The following is an 18,448-nucleotide window of genomic DNA, read 5'->3' as shown; positions in this document are numbered from 1 at the left end:
AAATCAAAAACCTTTAAGCTACCAATATGTATTTCCTTCCTTCCTCCTCCTAGAACTTGATTAATAAAGGATACTAATCTTGTCATTTATACAATGTAATGTATAGAAATCAACAAACCTCTTTGTAAAATACTATTGTCAGAAAACACGACATGACATCGTTTATTCTTTCAGCTATGCCCTTTTGACATGCAAGAGAAAGTTGTTTCTTAATTATTAAGATCTAATTTATTATTATAGCAGAATGGGACAAATTACTAGAATTCAGAGATAGTAATAGTTAAAAAATGTAGAGGGATCTCATCTCTTTTTGTTTTCCTACATTTGCAAGTAGATGGACAGTCATTAACCTGAATTAGAAACATTAGACCATTCTAGGATTCTAGGATTCTGTATTAATTTTTTCTGTGTACTCCAAAATATTGACATAGTGTTTTTTATTAGATACATGGTTGAAATTAAGATTAAAATTCCTTAAAGAAGCATTTGACAGTATGATTTCTGAGCACTTTGGATGCCTGACCAAATAAGTATGTTTTGCTTATGTGGCCCAGTAGATTTGACAAAAATTATGAAACTGTTCTAAATACTTTTCATAGTTGAAAGCCTCCAGTTGCTAAAAATGGCCAAATTCTCTTTTTCTGCAGCATTCAAAAATGTTAACAAGCATGCTTCCAAAGCCTTCCAAAGTTTGGACTAAGATTTGAAATACTGGTAATACTACAATACTGTAAAGACTTATAATGGCAAACATGCCAATCACAGTCATAAAACCATTACTATGGAAACAATAAGGAAAAATAATGTTCTTGGTGCATGTATTTGTGTGTGTTTTAATATAAACAAATTCCTCATTTGCTATGAAGAAAACTTGATGTAACCTTACATTTTGATAACATCTCAGCAAGCAAAATATTGATATTTTTAAATTTATACATAGATTGTTTTTATTTACACGTAGATCTGTAGAAACTCTAGAAGCATTTGTTGGGCTTCAAAAATCCAAAATTAAAGAAAATCACTCAAACACAGTTTTTTATCAAAAGTTTGGTCTCAGCTTTGCTTCTTCATTGGTTTTGGCATTTACATGGCTTCCAAAGTTCTGACCGGATCTAACCGGCCACTGGGGTGCATGAGGCAGGAGATGGTCCCATAGGTAGTCTGGTCCTAAGCCATGTGGGTCTTTATAGGTAATCACCAACACTTTAAAGTGCATTCGGAGACCAATGCAACTCATGGAGTGATGGTGATACATGGGTATGTATCTCGGTAGGCCCATGACTTCACACAGCTGCGTTTTGGACTAGCTGCGGTCTCCGAATGTTCTTTAAAGGTTGCCCCATGTAGAGAGCATTGCAGTAATCGAGCCCGGATATATTAACCATAATGAGTAAATTGTAAAACAAGAAGTAGCTGGGTCAAATCTCAGCCATCAACTGTACAACTGTGTCCCATTCTATTAGGCAAGCACAGTGTCCTTATTCATGTTTTATTTATAATTTTAAATAAGAATAATTTGTGATTTAGAACTTAGGACTGAGACCAATGCTTAAAGCTGGAAATCTATTTAGAAAGATTAGTAAGCTATTGTTTAAATAATTTTGTAGAGTACACCTCCTGAATTTTTCCTTCTTGAAACATTTTATTAGCAGTTTAAAACATTAACATTTTATTAACATTTTAAAAATTCATTTTCCTCTCAAATCTGAGCTTGTAGGTGTTACTTTTCCTATGATGTTGTATTGCGAAGGCATTACCTATTGTTACACTAAAAGCTGATACTATTTATAGCTGAATTATTCTGTGCTCTTAGCAGCATTCAAATGTTTCCATCAAGCGTTCATCTTTAATTCAGTATCAAACTTGTACCACAATTTCAATGCAAAACAGGTGTTCTGAGAAGTTCCTCTTTAGATGAATTTCCAAAGGAATTGGTTTGAAGTGCAAGGCATATCCAGATACTTGTACAGCAACCAAGAATAGACAAGTTCAATTAATTATCCATCAAGAGAAGCAATCAGAATTTTGGCGGGAAGGACTATATTTGTTCCTTTTCCTTCCCTTTTCAACTAATTAGCTAACTAATTATTTGATTTCCATATTATTTTCCATTAAAGTTTACAATTGGAAAAATCAGTGGAGGAAAAATCAAGTATATCATCAGTTTTACCAGTAGCTATTGTGTATACAATTCCTTATTTAAGTTTAGAGCAAATATATAGGTTCTTTAAATTGAACTGATATATACCTACATTATTCATGCTCAAAGTCTTTGCCTTAAGCAAGAGAAGGGAGAATGAAACAGTAAAGTGGTTCTAGGTTTACCTGGAATTGGGGCAAGGATTTTGAACAATGTAAGCTGCCCAGTCACTTTGTATAAGAGATGGGTGGCATAAAAATTTAATCATAAATGTTTTTGTTACTTAATTCTATACAAAATCTTATTGCATGTTGTTTGACTTATTTCTTTCAAAGATGTGGTATCACCAATTTGCAACAAACATGATTAAAGGGAACTCTAGTGCAGAGGTCTCCAACCTTGGAAACGTTAAGACTTGTGGACTCCAACTCCCAGAACTCCTCAGCCAGCAAAGCCCACAAATCTTAAAGTTATCTAGATTGGAGACGCCTGCACTAGGGGATCATATAAAAGGGAGGTCAGAGGTTGCACATCTGGAAGCACAGATAAACCATTTTATTGTTTCCTATTAGGGATAGAAAACTCAAAAAACTTACCTGTCATGGTCATATCTGATTCACTTTTAAGACTGTCCTCTTAATAAGCAACTAGTGTCTTGCCCCATCCATGCTAAAATTCTTAATATTGTGTTAACCTTAATGTTAAAAAGTATTTCTTTGAAGTTCATTTTTTCTACACTTAATTTGAATAAGAATGCTTTTCACTTCAGTTTCAAGACATTCTCAACATCTTAGTGTTGGCAGACATGAGATCTGTAATTTAATTCATAAAGCTACAAGTATAATAACATTTCCATTTTACCATCATTTCATGCTCAGTTGTCATTTTTCATTTCTTTTTTCACAGAAACTGTAAAACTTCAACAATTTGCACTCTCCTTTTTTAAATCAGGTATATTCCATTAGTATTCATGCTTCAGAAATGTTCCATATTTCCACCAGCTATTTCTTTAAAGATAATGCGCTCCAGGCCATTCTCTTTGCAGATGTAATTTCTTAACCATGCTAGTCCGCTATTGTTTTGGGGAAGACGGCATTCACATAAACTAACAAAATACAAAAACTTGGGCAATGGACAGAGGAAGCAAAAATTCTGGTTATGGCATGTATGTTATATATATCTCTCTCTCTCTCCTCTCTCTTCCTCCTCTCCCTTCCTCTGTCTCCTTATTCCCATTATTGTGGTCAAATCACTTAGTATTCTGGTCAAATCACTTAGTTTGGGGTTTATATAGGTTAACTGTGCTTTATGGAGCATCTCAGGAAGAGTAATGGGAACAGTAGGACAGGGATGGTAGGTACATTGGTGAGCTTATGCATGTCCCTAACAGACCTTTGGGAATGGTATGAGGTCCACAGTAGACAGTTGAAGGCTGAAGCTACGGGGGTTTGATGAAATAACAATGGAGTCAGGTAGAGCATTCCATGCATTGACCACTCTATTGCTGAAGTCGTATTTTCTGCAATCGAATTTGGAGCGGTTTACCTTAAGTTTGTATCTATTGTGTGCTCGTGTATTATTGCGGCTAAAGCTGAAGTAGTCATTGACAGGTAGGACATTATAGAAGATAATTTTATGTACTACACTAAGAGCAGACTTTAGGCAGCCTAGTTGTAGGTTTTCCAATCCCAAAATTTCAAGCCTGCTGGCATAAGGTATTCTGTTGTGAGCAGAGGAATGGAGTACTCTTCTCATGAAATGACTCTGGACTTGTTCAATTGTATTAATGTATAATAATAATAATAATAATAATAATAAGAAGAAGAAGAAGAAGAAGAAGAAGAAGAAGAAGAAGGGGGGGGGAAACAACAACACAGAAGTACTGAAGATCTTGTTAAGGTCTTATAAAATGGCTCCTGAAGGCTGTGTGACAATAAACGTTCAGTTTTTGGAAAAATGTTTTCTATGTTTAGCAAGGAATTTGAATTATTTTTTCTAGCTCGCTCTATATGTATCTATGACTATCAACCACAAGAAACATAAAACTTCTTCTTTGCTGCCCCAAACATTTAATGAAAATTCCTAATGATAAAAGCTGTTTTACACTAGAACAGACTGTCTTGTATTTAAGCAGAAACTGGAGATCCATCTGTCAGAGAAGCTGGAATTCCATTTTTCCTTGAATAGAGAAATTATATTACTGTAAAGTATTTTCTATTTTTTTCTTTTGAATGTTCTTAATTAAATGAAAACATGTGTAATCAGGTTTCATGCGTAATACTAGACACCAGTAGCCCATTGATTCATGATATTTTCTTATGTAAATATGGAAACAAAATGATCGTGGGTAGGCAAACAAGAAGTTGGAGAAAATTTCCAATTTACTTTATTTGTAGGAAACTGGCAGGAAGCATAAGAAATACTTCTTCTATCCTTCTTCCATTCCTCTCTTCCAGAATACAGAATAATAGAATTAGAAGAGAAATTGGAGACCTTCTAATCTAATCCCCTGTTCAAGCAGGAGGGTCTATAGGATTCTGGGGAAATGACTGTCCAATCTCTTAAAGCCTCCAGCGATGGCGGACCGATAACTTCTGGAGACATTCCACTGCTTAATTGTTCTTACTGTCAATAATTTTTTATTGTTTTCCTTTTCATTCTGTCCCCAGCAGATAGGTAAATAATTGCTGCTGGGTAGGGAAGGGAGCAAGGGATTGCAAAACTGGCTGGGAAATTGTCACACAATATCAAAAATGAAGATCATGTCATTTCATCAGCTGCCAAGCAGCACAGCAGTCACAATGATTTCAAATTTCATTCCCTTGAGGTCACGGGGTCTATATTTTGGATTTTATAAGGTAGTTGTTCTATAAAGGATCCTACATTCAAAAATTATTGCCCTTTGATGCGCCAGTTTGCCAAGTTAAAAGTCATGAATTTTTGTAGTAAGTTTGTGTATGTATATGTGTATGTATATGTGCGTGTATATGGACCTACACACACATACATACACACACACATGCACTATATTTGCAAAATGGTAGAAAAGGCAAATATAGTTACGGTATTTAAATTTTGCAGATTGAGAAATATTGTTGGAGAGGAACAAGTCAGCCACTTAAACTTGTGCACTATGGAATCATAAAGTCTTGCCTTCAAGTGGATTTCATTGGCTATTTTGTTGGTTAAAATTACCTGGATTATTTATTCTGGATAAAGAACAAGAAATAATGAAGATGGCCTAAATTACTGTTGCTAATTGAGACAATTGCTAAGTGAATTTGGCCCTATTTTATGATCTTTCTTGCCACAGTTAAGTGAATCAGTCACTTACTGATTCACAATTAAGTAAGTCAGTAATATGGTGGTTAAGTGAATTTGGCTTCCCCACAGACTTTGCTTAGTAGAAGGTTGCAAAAAGAGATCATATGACCCCAGGATACCATCCTAAATATGGTCAAGTACCAAAAGTCTGAATTTTGATATGACCAGGGGGGACACTGTAATGATCATGTGAAAAATGGCCACTTTTGTCTGTGTCATTGAACTTCAAATAGTCACTATATGAATTGTAAATCAAGGGCTACCTGCATAGTTCCCTCTAAGCTGAGCAGTGAGCAATCACTCACTTAAAAATCATCATCAACTCAGAGTTTTCCAAACCTGCCCAGAAGCCGAGAGGGAAAGAGTGAGAGGGAAGGAGAGAGAGATGAAGGGAGGAAGAGAGAGAAACAGATAGAAAAAAGAGAGGAAGGAAAAGAGAAAGAAAAAGAATGGGAGTAAGGAAGAGAGAAAGAAAATCAAAATCTAGTTTGAAACTAGCTCAACTATTTAAGTGGCATTTTGATATTGATAGAGTTGCCCTATTATGAGCTCACTGTTATAGACACACAGTACAGTATTTTATTTTGAAATTCTCTGAGGCAAAACAGGGTGGGTTTTTTGTTTGTTTGTTTGTTTGTTTGTTTATTTATTTATTTGTTATTTCTGTGCCGCCCAGTCCCGAAGGGACTGCCGCTCAGACACTATACTTTTCCGCCCACCCCCCCAAAAAAATTAGAGGGAACACTGGCTACCTGTATAAAAGTATTCTTTTCTGTACAAAGATAATTTACTTTGTGAGTAGAGGATGAGTGTATGATATATTTACCAGGTAAATACACAAAGCCAAGTATGTGGGAGAGCTATCAATTTAGTTCATCTACAAACCTGAGTCTTCACTGTTTGCTTAACTAAATCTTCAAAATCTTTTAATGGTGCATTAGTCTCTTCTTTTCTCCTGCTGAGTCCTCATTTCCAATTTCCTCTCAACTGACTTAGTATAATTAGCAACTGTTTGATCATATTTTATACCAGTCAGTTTAAGTAATATTTTAAATTAGTCATCTCTACATTAAAACGGTTCTTCTTCAACTTCCTTCAAGAAACACAATGGGAAGCTCTGTCACAAAGTTTTATTCTATTTTGTTCTATCATCGGAAGAACACCAAGAGGACAAGAAAACTTGTTTTGTTAAAGCTCACATTAACAATAAAAAATGAGGAATACAGCAAAGTGCTTCCTTTTATCATAAAAAAAAATGCAAGCATTAAATATTTCTATTAATGGGAATAATTTCTTTTTCATGATGAAATACAGATGGGCCGATAACTACAGACAGCCCTGGATTACTTTTCACTTGAACACAACTCATATTGTATTTACAAATGGACTACTTATTATTAAGCAGGGTGGACACAATTCTTTCTTCTTGCCAACAAACATCTGAAGCTGCTCAATGTTTTCATGAGTGCTACTGCTAACTTCCAGTGTTGGAACATTCACAACTTCTGGAGGAAAGCCATTCTACTGATCAATTGTTCTAATTGTCAGGAATTTTTTCCTTAATTCTAAGTTGCTTCTCTCTTTGATTCTTGCTTCTTATCCTGCTCTCAGGTGCTTTGGAGAATAGCCTGACTCTGTCTTCTTTGTGGCAATCCCTGAGATGTCGGAACACTGCTATCATGTCTCTCCTTGTCCTCTAGTTTGTTTTTGAAGGTGTTTGTTAAATGTTTTATGTGCATAGCAGACAAGTAAAATAAGCACAGTGGAACCTCGGTTAGTGAACAAAATCCGTTCCAAAAAGCTGGTTGCAATTCGAAATGTTCACTATCCGAAATAATTTTCCCCATAAGAAATAAAGGAAATAGAAATACTAATTGGTTCCCAGCCCCTAATGACTCGCTAATATTAGCGTTACAGGTTATATAGGTATGTTTTTTAAATGAGAACAGATATAATACAGTACATAAAGAGTTAAATAAACATAAAAACATTAAAGAAAGAAAACTTAGAAATAATTTCCTTTTTCAATTCAATTGCCTTTTCACTACAGGTACACTGCTACTATTGGTCTTAATCTTCTTTGGAGCCATGATAGAGGGCTATATTATTAAAATAAAGCACTAAAATCACTAAAAAAGAAGGAAGCAGCACGATAAAGAAAACGACCAACCAAACGTAACTGTGTCTCGAGCACAAATGATGCTTTGTTTGAGATGCAGGGATGCATGGGGGTGACGTCAGCTGTTCACAATCCAAAATTTAGTTCACTAACTGGTGCAAATTTTTAGCAAAATTTTTGGTCACTAACTGAATTGTTCACCAACCGAGGTTTCACTGTACTATATTTAAAGAAAAGCATTTGGCTAAATTGATGCTAAAAACCTGTTCTGGTTAAATATAAATTCAATTTAAGGAATTTAGACTTCCTAGATTCAGGAAATGGATCTTATTCTTGATCTGTGACTGCTTATTTCAAAAGCCAAGCTATAACTGCAGATATGCAGTTCATAAAAGCAAACGAGAGATATGAGCCTTGGTATTAAAGCAGAGGTCAGCAAATACCAAGTACGAGATACAATCACACACCCTAGATAACCTTACAATAAAAAAATAATAATTTGAAATCCCACTTAACTATTACAGTACATCTTGGCAGGGTCCACTGTTCAAGATTTTATGCATTCTTACCTAAGATACCACCATTTTCTGACGAACTGTCCCTCTGATCTGAATAAAGAACACATGCTAAGTGTTCTTACTTAGAAGAAAATATGACAAGAGTCCAAAAGCAGAGCTGGTGGGAATAAGCTTCAAAAAAGCTACATTCGGAGTATAAGACACACCCAAATTTTCAGCCTTTTTAAGGAGGAAAAAGGTGTGTCTTATAGTTAAAAAATATGGTATGTTTGCACGTAGTGTCTCACACTAGTTTCTCAATTATGCCAATACCACTGAAATTAGACAGTATTTTCTTTCGAATAAATAAAAACTAATTCTTTGTAGAAATAAATTGAAGACTGTAGCACTTGCTTTATATAAAACATATGCAATTTTATCTGCTTTTTTCTAGTCAAAATGAATGCAGAGTACCTTCAAGAATGCATGACATTTTCATCAACCCTTTTTAAGATCACCTCAGCACAGGATTATTGAGGACACTAAGGATATGTTTAGAATATTTTATTTATCTTTCAGGAATGGGAATATGGGAGAACACTCCCTATGTTGATATTACTTTGACAGATCTATGCTTGTTCTGTGACTAATTACTCTGTTATCCTAAATAAGCTAAACAAACAATCCTTTTAAGTATATTTATCTTCTGGCACATGAAGTTTGAAATTCTAAAACAAAATGTCTTTACTCACAGCTCAGAAAAAGACATATCTTTTTAATGTAGCACAGATGCTATTTTTCTCAATAAATATGAACAAGTGTAACAGCATTTCATTTGCTTATACGGACACTTTTTGGTTTTAAGACTTGTGTAGATCATGTTTTAGGTTCTGTTTATCTATTTATTTCATGTACCATTCATCTCACTGTCAAGCGACTCTGGGAGGCTTACAGTATAAAAACACAACATAAGCCGAGGTGGCACAGTGGGTAGAGTACAGTTCTGCAGGCCACTTAAGTTGACTGCTAGATCTGCAGGTCAGCGGTTCAAATCTCATCACCGGCTCAAGGTTGACTCAGCCTTCCATCCTTCCGAGGTGGGTAAAATGAGGACCCGGATTGTGGGGGCAATATCCTGGCTCTGTTAAAAAGTGCTATTGCTAACATGTTGCAAGCCGCCCCAAGTCTAAGGAGAAGGGCAGCATAAAAAATTAGATAGGTAGGTAGGTAGACAGACAGACAGACAGATATTTATAATATAATATAATATAATGTAATGTAATGTAATGTAATGTAATATAATATAATTATTATTTATTAGATTTGTATGCCGCCCCTCTCCGTAGACTCCGTATAATATAATATATAACAACATTAAAATCCTTCTGCATTAAGAATTAAAAAGTTAAAATTAATCAAGACTAGATAAACTAATACAAAAACCAGCTGGAGGTGGGATCATCTCCTAATCTAATCTTAAATGGAATAATCCCATCAGATCATCAAGCCAATATTTATGCAGAAATATTGAACATTCAAAAAGATTTACAAACTTTTAAGCACTATTTTATATAGGTGACATTCAACTGAACAGTGCCATTCTTGTGCCATGGAAATCCCAGGATCATGTCAGGAGGCAGTCTGGCTATAGGAAGGGCAAAATAAATTCAACCTGTAATTTTCCACAAATGAGTAAATCAGAAATGTTAATCCTAGTAATTTTTCCTGTAATTTTTTCAACTGAATTAGTTGATGCATGATTTGGTGGTTCTTCTGGATTCACATCTAGCTGCTTTTTAAAAGCAGATGGAGGCCATAGCTGGGAGGGTTATTTATTATCAACTTCTATATTGCCTGTGTTGCCATGGCAACTCTAGGTGGCTTAAAGCTATACGATTAAAACATGATACAAACATTAGAACAATAAACAAAAACCATGCACTAGAATTCAGTTAAAATTCAATTAAGCAAGATGAGAGGAAGGAAGCAAAGTGCGCAAAGGCAGTGACAGTCATTGTCATAACTGCAGCATTCATTCATTTCATTACATTCATAGGCTGCCCTCTCATCGATAAGGCAGTTCTGGGAGGCTGTAAGGCACTTTCCCCCTTGCTGACATAACTTCAAACTATCCCAAAAAACATATGGTCATTGATAATGAAAAGACAGGGATGATGAGACAGCAGAGCTTCTCTACAGCAGTTCTCAGCTTCTGAATTCCCTACACCTTCCCACCAAACACACCTTCAGAGCATATAGAAGATCACTGCCGTTTTATTTCCCCAAGCCTTGAGCTAGTTAAATGTTAATTATGTGAAGAACTGATTTATTATTGTTGCTGCTTATATGCATTTTAACATGTTGTAATCCAGCCCAGTCTTTTTATTTGGATCAGTTATGAAAATTATAACATAAATAGAAATAAATGTACATGCTGTTAGTCAAAACATTGAATAGATAAGATAAATATTAAGAATATATACCAACATACAAACAGGATATAGATTCTTTATGGATGGAAATCCAATCCACATACCAAATGTCCCCTTTGTAGTCATTTGGTGATTAGCATTGTGAAGGTCAGCCGTGAGCTCTCTGAGAGGCCTTGAGGCCCCCTGGGGGTTTATCTGCACCCCCAGGGTCACCTGAATCAGAGGGCCAATATGGGGCAGGAGGACCTCCTTGGAACTGGGGAGACTGTCTTGGGAGAGAGCAAAGTGGTGGGTCCGCCGGTCCCCTGAGACTACGGTGGAAATCATAGAAATGAATCGATCCAGGCAGGAAATGATCCGATGTCTATCTACTACTGTGTCCCCCGTTTTAGGGGTTGAAAATTGAGCGCTCTCGCCCTGTTGTAGGGGCGCCAGAGACTGCGGCGCCGAGAGAGTTCTTCATGATGATCAGCTGGGGCGCGGAAGATGGCGGCCGCACATGGGTGTAAAACGCCGAAGGGGACGAAAGGAACTGGGAGAGCAGAGAGCCACGACCAAACTGAGCCTCCCGGCTCAGCACCGGTGAGTGAGAATGAGCGTGACCGGTGCCGAGGCGGTGGAGGCGAAAGGGTGATGGAGAGAGAATCCCTGCTTGTGAGACCAAAAGATGCCGAGAATCCAGGCCGATGAGAGCGACTTGCTGTTGGCGCTGTAGGTTGTCTGTGGAGATTTGGTGGGCGAAGAACATCTAGGAACAATGACCATCCCACCCCCCGCATGGTACCAGTGGGTGAGAGCTGCTGGTGCCGAGGGGGATAAAGTAGGATGAAGGAGACAGACGTCCAGTATGAGTGCCCCGTGGAGTAGGTGTTAGTTGATATTAGAACAACTGACTATTGAGACCAGAGTGACTTGAGGGGGTGAGAATTATGAAATTAATCCACCCCATGTCCAGTTAACGAAGCAGTGGAAGAGATGTGCCAGTGCCTGGAGGCTGTTAGGGTCTGGATGGGTGTCAACAGACTCAAACTCAACCTTGATAAGACGGAGTGGCTGTGGGTTCTGCCTCCCAGGGACAATTCCATCTGTCCGTCCATAACCCCGGGGGGGGGATTATTGACCCCCTCAGAGAGGGTCCACAACTTGGGCGTCCTCCTCGATCCACAGCTCACATTAGAGAGCCATCTTTCAGCTGTGATGAGGGGAGCGTTTGCCCAGGTCACTCATGCCCTCATCACCTCGAGGTTCGACTACTGTAATGCTCTCTACATGGGGCTATCTTTGAAAAGTGTTCGGAGACTTCAGATCGTGCAGAATGCAGCTGCAAGAGCAATCATGGGCTTCCCCAAATATGCCCATGTTACACCAACATTCCGCAGTCTGCATTGGTTGCTTTGAACCAACAATTCAAAGTGTTGGTTATGACCTATAAAGCCCTTCATGGCATCGGACCAAAATATCTCCAGGATCGCCTTCTGCCGCACGAATCCCAGTGACCGGTTAGGTCCCACAGAGTTGGCTTTTTCCAGCTCCCGTCAACTAAACAATGTCGTTTGGCGGGACCCAGGAGAAGAGCCTTCTCTGTGGCAGCCCCGACCCTCTGGAACCAGCTCCCCCCGGAGATTAGAACTGCCCCCACCCTCCTTGCCTTTCGTAAACTCCTTAAAACCCACCTCTGCCGTCAGGCATGGGGAAATTGAGACATCTCCCCCGAGCCTAAACAGTTTATGCATGGTATGTTTGTATGTATGTTTGCTTTTAATAAGGGGGTTTTAGTGTTTTTAAATTATAAGATTTGTTGGACATTGTTTTATTGTTGTTGTGAGCCGCCCCGAGTCTCCAGAGAGGGGCAGCATACAAATCTAATAAATGAATGAATGAATGAATGAATAAATAAATAAAATAAATAAAATAAATAAAATAAATAAATGTAAATCCAGACCTGTTTCCAGAGTTTACATATTATACAATACAGTTATGCAGCAATCCAAATTTGAAGGGCCTATGTATCAGAAAGTGTGTACATATCAAATATTGGCATTCGAATTAACCCAGTTACACAAAATCTATGAATATTGCTGCAAATTCTTTTGAGCATGATAAGACAACAATTGGAAAGTTACGAACGTATCCATAAAAGTTTAATTATTACAGTTTCATTCTAATAATTGAAACTGACTTCATTTTTCAAGTAAAGGAATTGAACCTATCAATGGGCGATTTATATCCATTATATTATTAAATTATTATACATGATAGATACTGTACTTTTATAGAGGAAATTCAAAAGTTGTTGAAATGTTCATGGTCCCAATTGAATTAAATGAATTCATTACAACTGAATCGTTGAAAAAGAAATATTAGCCTTTCACTTTTGGACATACAAGACAGCTGACATTAGTATCCACATATATGCCAGCATCTATCAATGTCTCTGAGTTGGCAGACATTCACAAATTGTCAGAATACATATGTGAACGCTAAACATTTATTGGGAAGCATTCATCAGGAAATCTGTAATAAATACATAGAATAAGCAGCAATGGACACTCTAAATCTAGATAAGAAAAAAATAATTTTATTTGGACAATTATTGCTACAGTAAAAATTGCACTGCAGCGCTAAATATTACTTTTTTCTGTATGAGAAAGAACTACTCAGACCTAATACTCATGCATGATTCTGTTCTTTGGCCATAATAAAGATTTTATTTTATTTTATTTCATGTAGCATTCAAAAGTGTCTTTTCAGCACATAATGATTGCAAGGGTTCTGATTTTTTCTTATTCTATAATGCTGTGCTAGGTCAGCATGTGACATTTAGATATATTTGCATGGGCTCTGCAATTCCACATGCAGTCTCTAGCGATATAAATGAGGAATATTGTTCCAGGCTTTAATGGAGTACATTCTAACAACTTCTTGAGCATTTATTAAAGGGCAGTCAAATTCCAAATCACTAGGATTCCTGCAAGGAAACAGTATTTATTTTGTCACATTATTTACTCCTTAAGAAAGTAATTGTTTTAACTTAACAAGAAATCCAGGAAGGCAGAAACCAGTTCCTGTATATCAGTTAAAGAACAAACCCAGGAAAAACAGAGTTATATTAGAATTATCAGTTTACAGAATATTAGAATTATCAATATTACAAAAAATACTGATAAATATTTAAGCTGTATTAAATATTTTCAATATTTTTAATAAAAAATATGGCAGAGTTTTAACAATCTCCAGTAGCACAAATAACACTACCACGCCATAGTAGTTCTATAGAAAACAGACTAAAGTACAAAAGCTTATCTTGTAAAATGACTGCTTACCTTTAAAATGCTACATAATCTTTTCTTTATTGTAAAGGTCATATTTTAATCTTCAGTAACAAAATACATAGAAATAATGTATAGTATTGCATTTCTAGCAATCATAAATATTTTTAATAGCAAATCGTTCTAACTTTGTATCTGTTACTATTCTCCTGTTTGTTTCTCCTAACTTATTTTCTGAATGACAGTAATTGACAACTAAATAACACATCTAACTGGCACTAACACAGAGTTGTGAACATCAGGAGGTGTTAAGGCCCATCCTGAAAATTACTGGGCTTCCCCACCTCCTACATTGTCCATTATTTCTCCATTAGAATTTGCAACTAAAGGTTGTACATAAAACAGACAGCCAAAGGTATGTTTGTACTGGTAGCTTAGAGAAAGCCTCCTAATTCTTAGTCCCAAGAAGGAAGTATTGCAGCTTGCTTTATTTAACACTCCTTGCAGTGTTTTCTGTACAATAGTCCATCTCTTCTGGGAATCTCAAATTTCAATCCATAATCTGTGACATTTCTCAGCAACCAAAAATAGTTGCTTTTCAGTCAGGCTGTAATTAATTAATGCTGTTTCAGAAGATGTCTACTAAATCCTAAAACTAATGACTATGTGATCATTTGCACTTTTTTGTGCACAGTTACAAACTTTAAAGCACATATACTAATTGTCTAATAGTTCATATATCCATAAAGTAATTTTAATTTCTTCCCAACTTATCTTGTAGAACTAAAAAAACTTTAAGTCCTTTAAAATAAGAGGCTTTGTGTTTCTGATGCAAGGATTCCACCCATCCTGTCACATGCTATCTAAATAATATCATTCAAAATATTATTAAATAAACATTCTATAGATTAGGCCAAATCAAAAGTAGTTCTCAATCAACAGCATGTTGAACAGAATGATTTATCTCACACATTACTCAAATTTTGATGTGGTTCCTTTACATCATGTGAGACCCACTAGATGAATTACTTCACAATTGTGAAGACACAGATAACTGTGGTCTATTTAATAAACCATAGTTAAATTGTGGCTTATTGTGCTAATGAAAAGGAAAACATTTTAAGTACTATCTCATAAAAAAATCCACAGCCACACATTAAACACACCAAGAATATAATTTTTGTTTTGTAATTTAAAAGAAAAGTATTTTCTTTTGGCAATTGAATATTTTGTTACTTAGTAACCATATTTGTTACAAATAAATAAAATAAGGCCAAAGTTAAATTGTACAATGGGATTTCAAAAAAAAAATACAACCAACCCCATATCCAACTATACTTTAAACAAGAGGTATTTAACAACTGTATGTTAAAAATACTAACCAGCAGTAACACACAAACACACAGAGAGACAAAATGCACTTTCATTTAACAACAAATAGTGGGAAAATAAGATATTTATTTTATTATAATGTATGTTTAAATGAAAACAAATATCGCAATATCATTAAAGATATGAACTATGGTTTAGAATTTTTGAAAGTGAATTTTGAATCCTGATCATAAATAAAAGTCAAGAAATACTTTTCTAATATGTATAAAAATTTCAGCACTTAATAGATAAGGCAAAATATTACTCAGAATTTAGGAATCCTGTTACTTCTCCAATTGTAAGTCATAGGATGCTAGGTTGATGACACAAACCAGGCAGCCAAGGGCAAATAAAGTTTAGTTCTTTAACACATTGAAGATGTGTCTTATCACATAATTTGTTGTGGTGAAAAGTAAATACAGTACCAACAAATGGGGTTTTTAAGAATACATAACAGCTTTCTGAAATCCTTTTCAGACAACCTCTCAGGATGCAAGATCTTCAAGATCTCAAACTTAGAACAGTAGTTTTGCATGGCAGCACATTATGGCCCTATACTTTTTAAGAACAACTGGTTAGCTATTAATGCTTAAACAGTTACTACATTAAAAAAACTTTTTAAGGTAATAATGGTGGTTTTCCATATTTATAATATATCAGGAACTCGAGCTTTCCTAACCTCCTTCTTGGGAAACATGATATTAATATTTTCTAAGTAATTGAGATGTTCAATAGTTCTAAAGAAGCTTTGAAGACTAACATATATAACTCAAAATACTCAACTAGAAAAGTCAAGATAGTGCAAAAGATAGTGCACAGATCAAAGATATATGCAATGTCAGGCCTCTTTTCTCCCATAAAGTAGCCATGGATCCTAGGAACATATCTCTGCATATCTGATAGTAATTTTGATTTTTGCAAGGTCTAAATACAATCTGCTTTGCATTCTTGAACTTTTTAATTACCTTTCTTCCTTCTGTATATCTAGGAGCAATGTTCAGGATCAACTGTTACAATATAACAAACACTCAACCTTAACTGATACAAATTACAGTTCTTCCCCACCCCACTCAAATATCTCTCTCATCCCCCCCCCACCCCCCCCTCTCTCTCTCTCACACACACACACACACACACACACATTTTGGACTAAGCAATAAGGACAGTTTTAAACTAACCTACACTACTTACAATTACAAAAAGTCTTTTTATATCTCTTTCTCTAAATTCAAAAATCCAATTTCAAATTAAGGTTGATCAATAATTATATTATTCCAAGACAGATATCTTTATAGTACAACATATATAAATCACAATTGGAGCGCACAGCCAGAAAACAAAAGAAAACATACAAGCTTAGGAGAAAGAAGACTGAAAAAAGAAAAAGAAGGCAGACTCACTCTTAGCTATCAGACAATGATGTAGCAATTGCAGTGTGATGTCTAGACTAGGCCAATGTTACACTATGGGATTTGTTTCATAAAGTACAGTACTGCGTTTTTAATCTGATATATCCCTGGAAATACTTACTATTTAATTAGTGCAACTAAGTAAACAGCATATATTCTACTGGATAATTTACTTTATTATCTGCTGATCATTAATATATCTACCAATTCATCTTTCTTCCTTTTCCCCAGATTCTTCCTGCCACTTTTGACCTATCTTAAGATTCCTAATCACTGACAGATGCCCCAGCTTTTTGCTATCTAAATTTGAAACATTTTCTCTTTCTTCTATAGGTCTACTGGATATTGGCCAGCACCAACAAATCATTTATGATAAAAATGCCAGAACTGTCACCAACTCTATAACAAAAATAAATACTATTTACTAAATCTTTGCAAAAAGACCCCACTGAATTCAATTAGACTTACTGCAAATAAATGGGATTGCTACTTTACACCGCTTTAAAATCAGATTTGCAAATGACTTCACATTATTTTAAAAATACTGTATACTACAGAGCTGTAGCAAGCACACTTCCCGTATTGGAAGTTGCAGGCTCTGTCTACCTTTGCTAAGTCTCTCCCTCAAGAGCTTCTCTCTAATCCTCTTTAGTCATGGTGGTCAATGCCACATTTTGCTGCACCAACTCCTTTCTAGGCCATTGAAGACTCTATAAACAATACATCCCTTGACACCTGAACAATCCAAGTAAGACATTTTTACATAGCAACCATCAACTAATTAGGTTCACTTTTGTCTTGTTTTCTCTTAGTACATATTCCAAGTCTCAGCCACTTAACTTTTTCTTGTGCCTCAAAGGGTTGCCTAGATTTTGAAAATTCTGACAGCTCTTCTTCGCCCATCTGGGGCTGGCAGAATTAAATATTTGGAACCACCCGTCCAGGCAGTACAACCATTCAATATGTATATTATAACTGGTTTTGTTTATTTATCTATAAAATGTATATTTATCCCCTCAATTAAAATTATTTACTCATATAAACTGAAGGTATAAATCTTTACGGAGCCACAAACATTTGGAAATTACATTTTTGAGCAGAAGGCTTACATGTTTGTATAAATGGAATACTATAGCTAAACAGATGCATTCAAAGGGGAGGGGAACCTTCAAACTTTTTCCTCTTGGGACTTCTGTTCATGTTAACTAAAACCAAATGCCTACAACAGCTCACTTGAGAATTCAGCAGCTCTGGGTAAACAGCGAGTGAGCTGGCTTTTTTTTTTAACCTTAACTGTGCCAGTTATCTCCTTTGCAGCCGCTACCATACACTGCACCACATCCCAGAAAGAAGCCTAAAACATTACGGTTTCACCTTTCCCACCACCACCCACCCAAACACGAAGTGCATTTCTAGTAAAAGCCACACCATTTATCTGCACCCCCGTGGATCAAAATGCAAGCAAATTCTTCGGCAATTGCATATAACAACTATGGGTTCTCCAGAACTTGTGAACCTGGGCAAATCCCTGGGGATGCCAAATTATAGTGCTCTCCATATAAGGAAGTCCAACTAAACGTGTCACATGTTTAATCTAAATGCGGTAGGCAATGTGTCAGCCTTTCAAAAAAAGAAAGAAAAAAAACTCTTTACAGCACACTTTAAATATGTATTTTTTTCTTCCTCCCACCAACAAGCAAAATAATAATTTAGGGGGGAATGAGCGCTTCTCTGGTTTTTTTGCAGGGGGAAGGAAAGGCTTCGGACTCAGAGGGGTTGCTGCAATACGGAGCCGCTTTGGATAAGGTGAGGCCTGTCAAAGTCAAGTGTCCTACCTACCCCCCCCCCCCAGCCAAGCAGAGCGGTGGCTTTGGGTCTAAAATAAGG

General features: G+C 36.1%; 1 protein-coding gene across 15 annotated transcripts in view; it reads right to left on the bottom strand.

Annotated features, from left to right (window-relative positions):
* The window catches only part of MBNL1 (muscleblind like splicing regulator 1), a 206,471-nt gene that overhangs the window by 186,661 nt on the left and 1,362 nt on the right, over nt 1-18,448 (bottom strand). The window lies entirely within an intron of this gene.

This window comes from Erythrolamprus reginae, chromosome 5 (genome assembly GCF_031021105.1).
Source record: "Erythrolamprus reginae isolate rEryReg1 chromosome 5, rEryReg1.hap1, whole genome shotgun sequence".
Lineage (NCBI taxonomy): Eukaryota > Metazoa > Chordata > Lepidosauria > Squamata > Dipsadidae > Erythrolamprus > Erythrolamprus reginae.
Note: the sequence above shows the minus strand (reverse complement) of the source record. Positions and strands in the feature narration are given on the sequence as shown.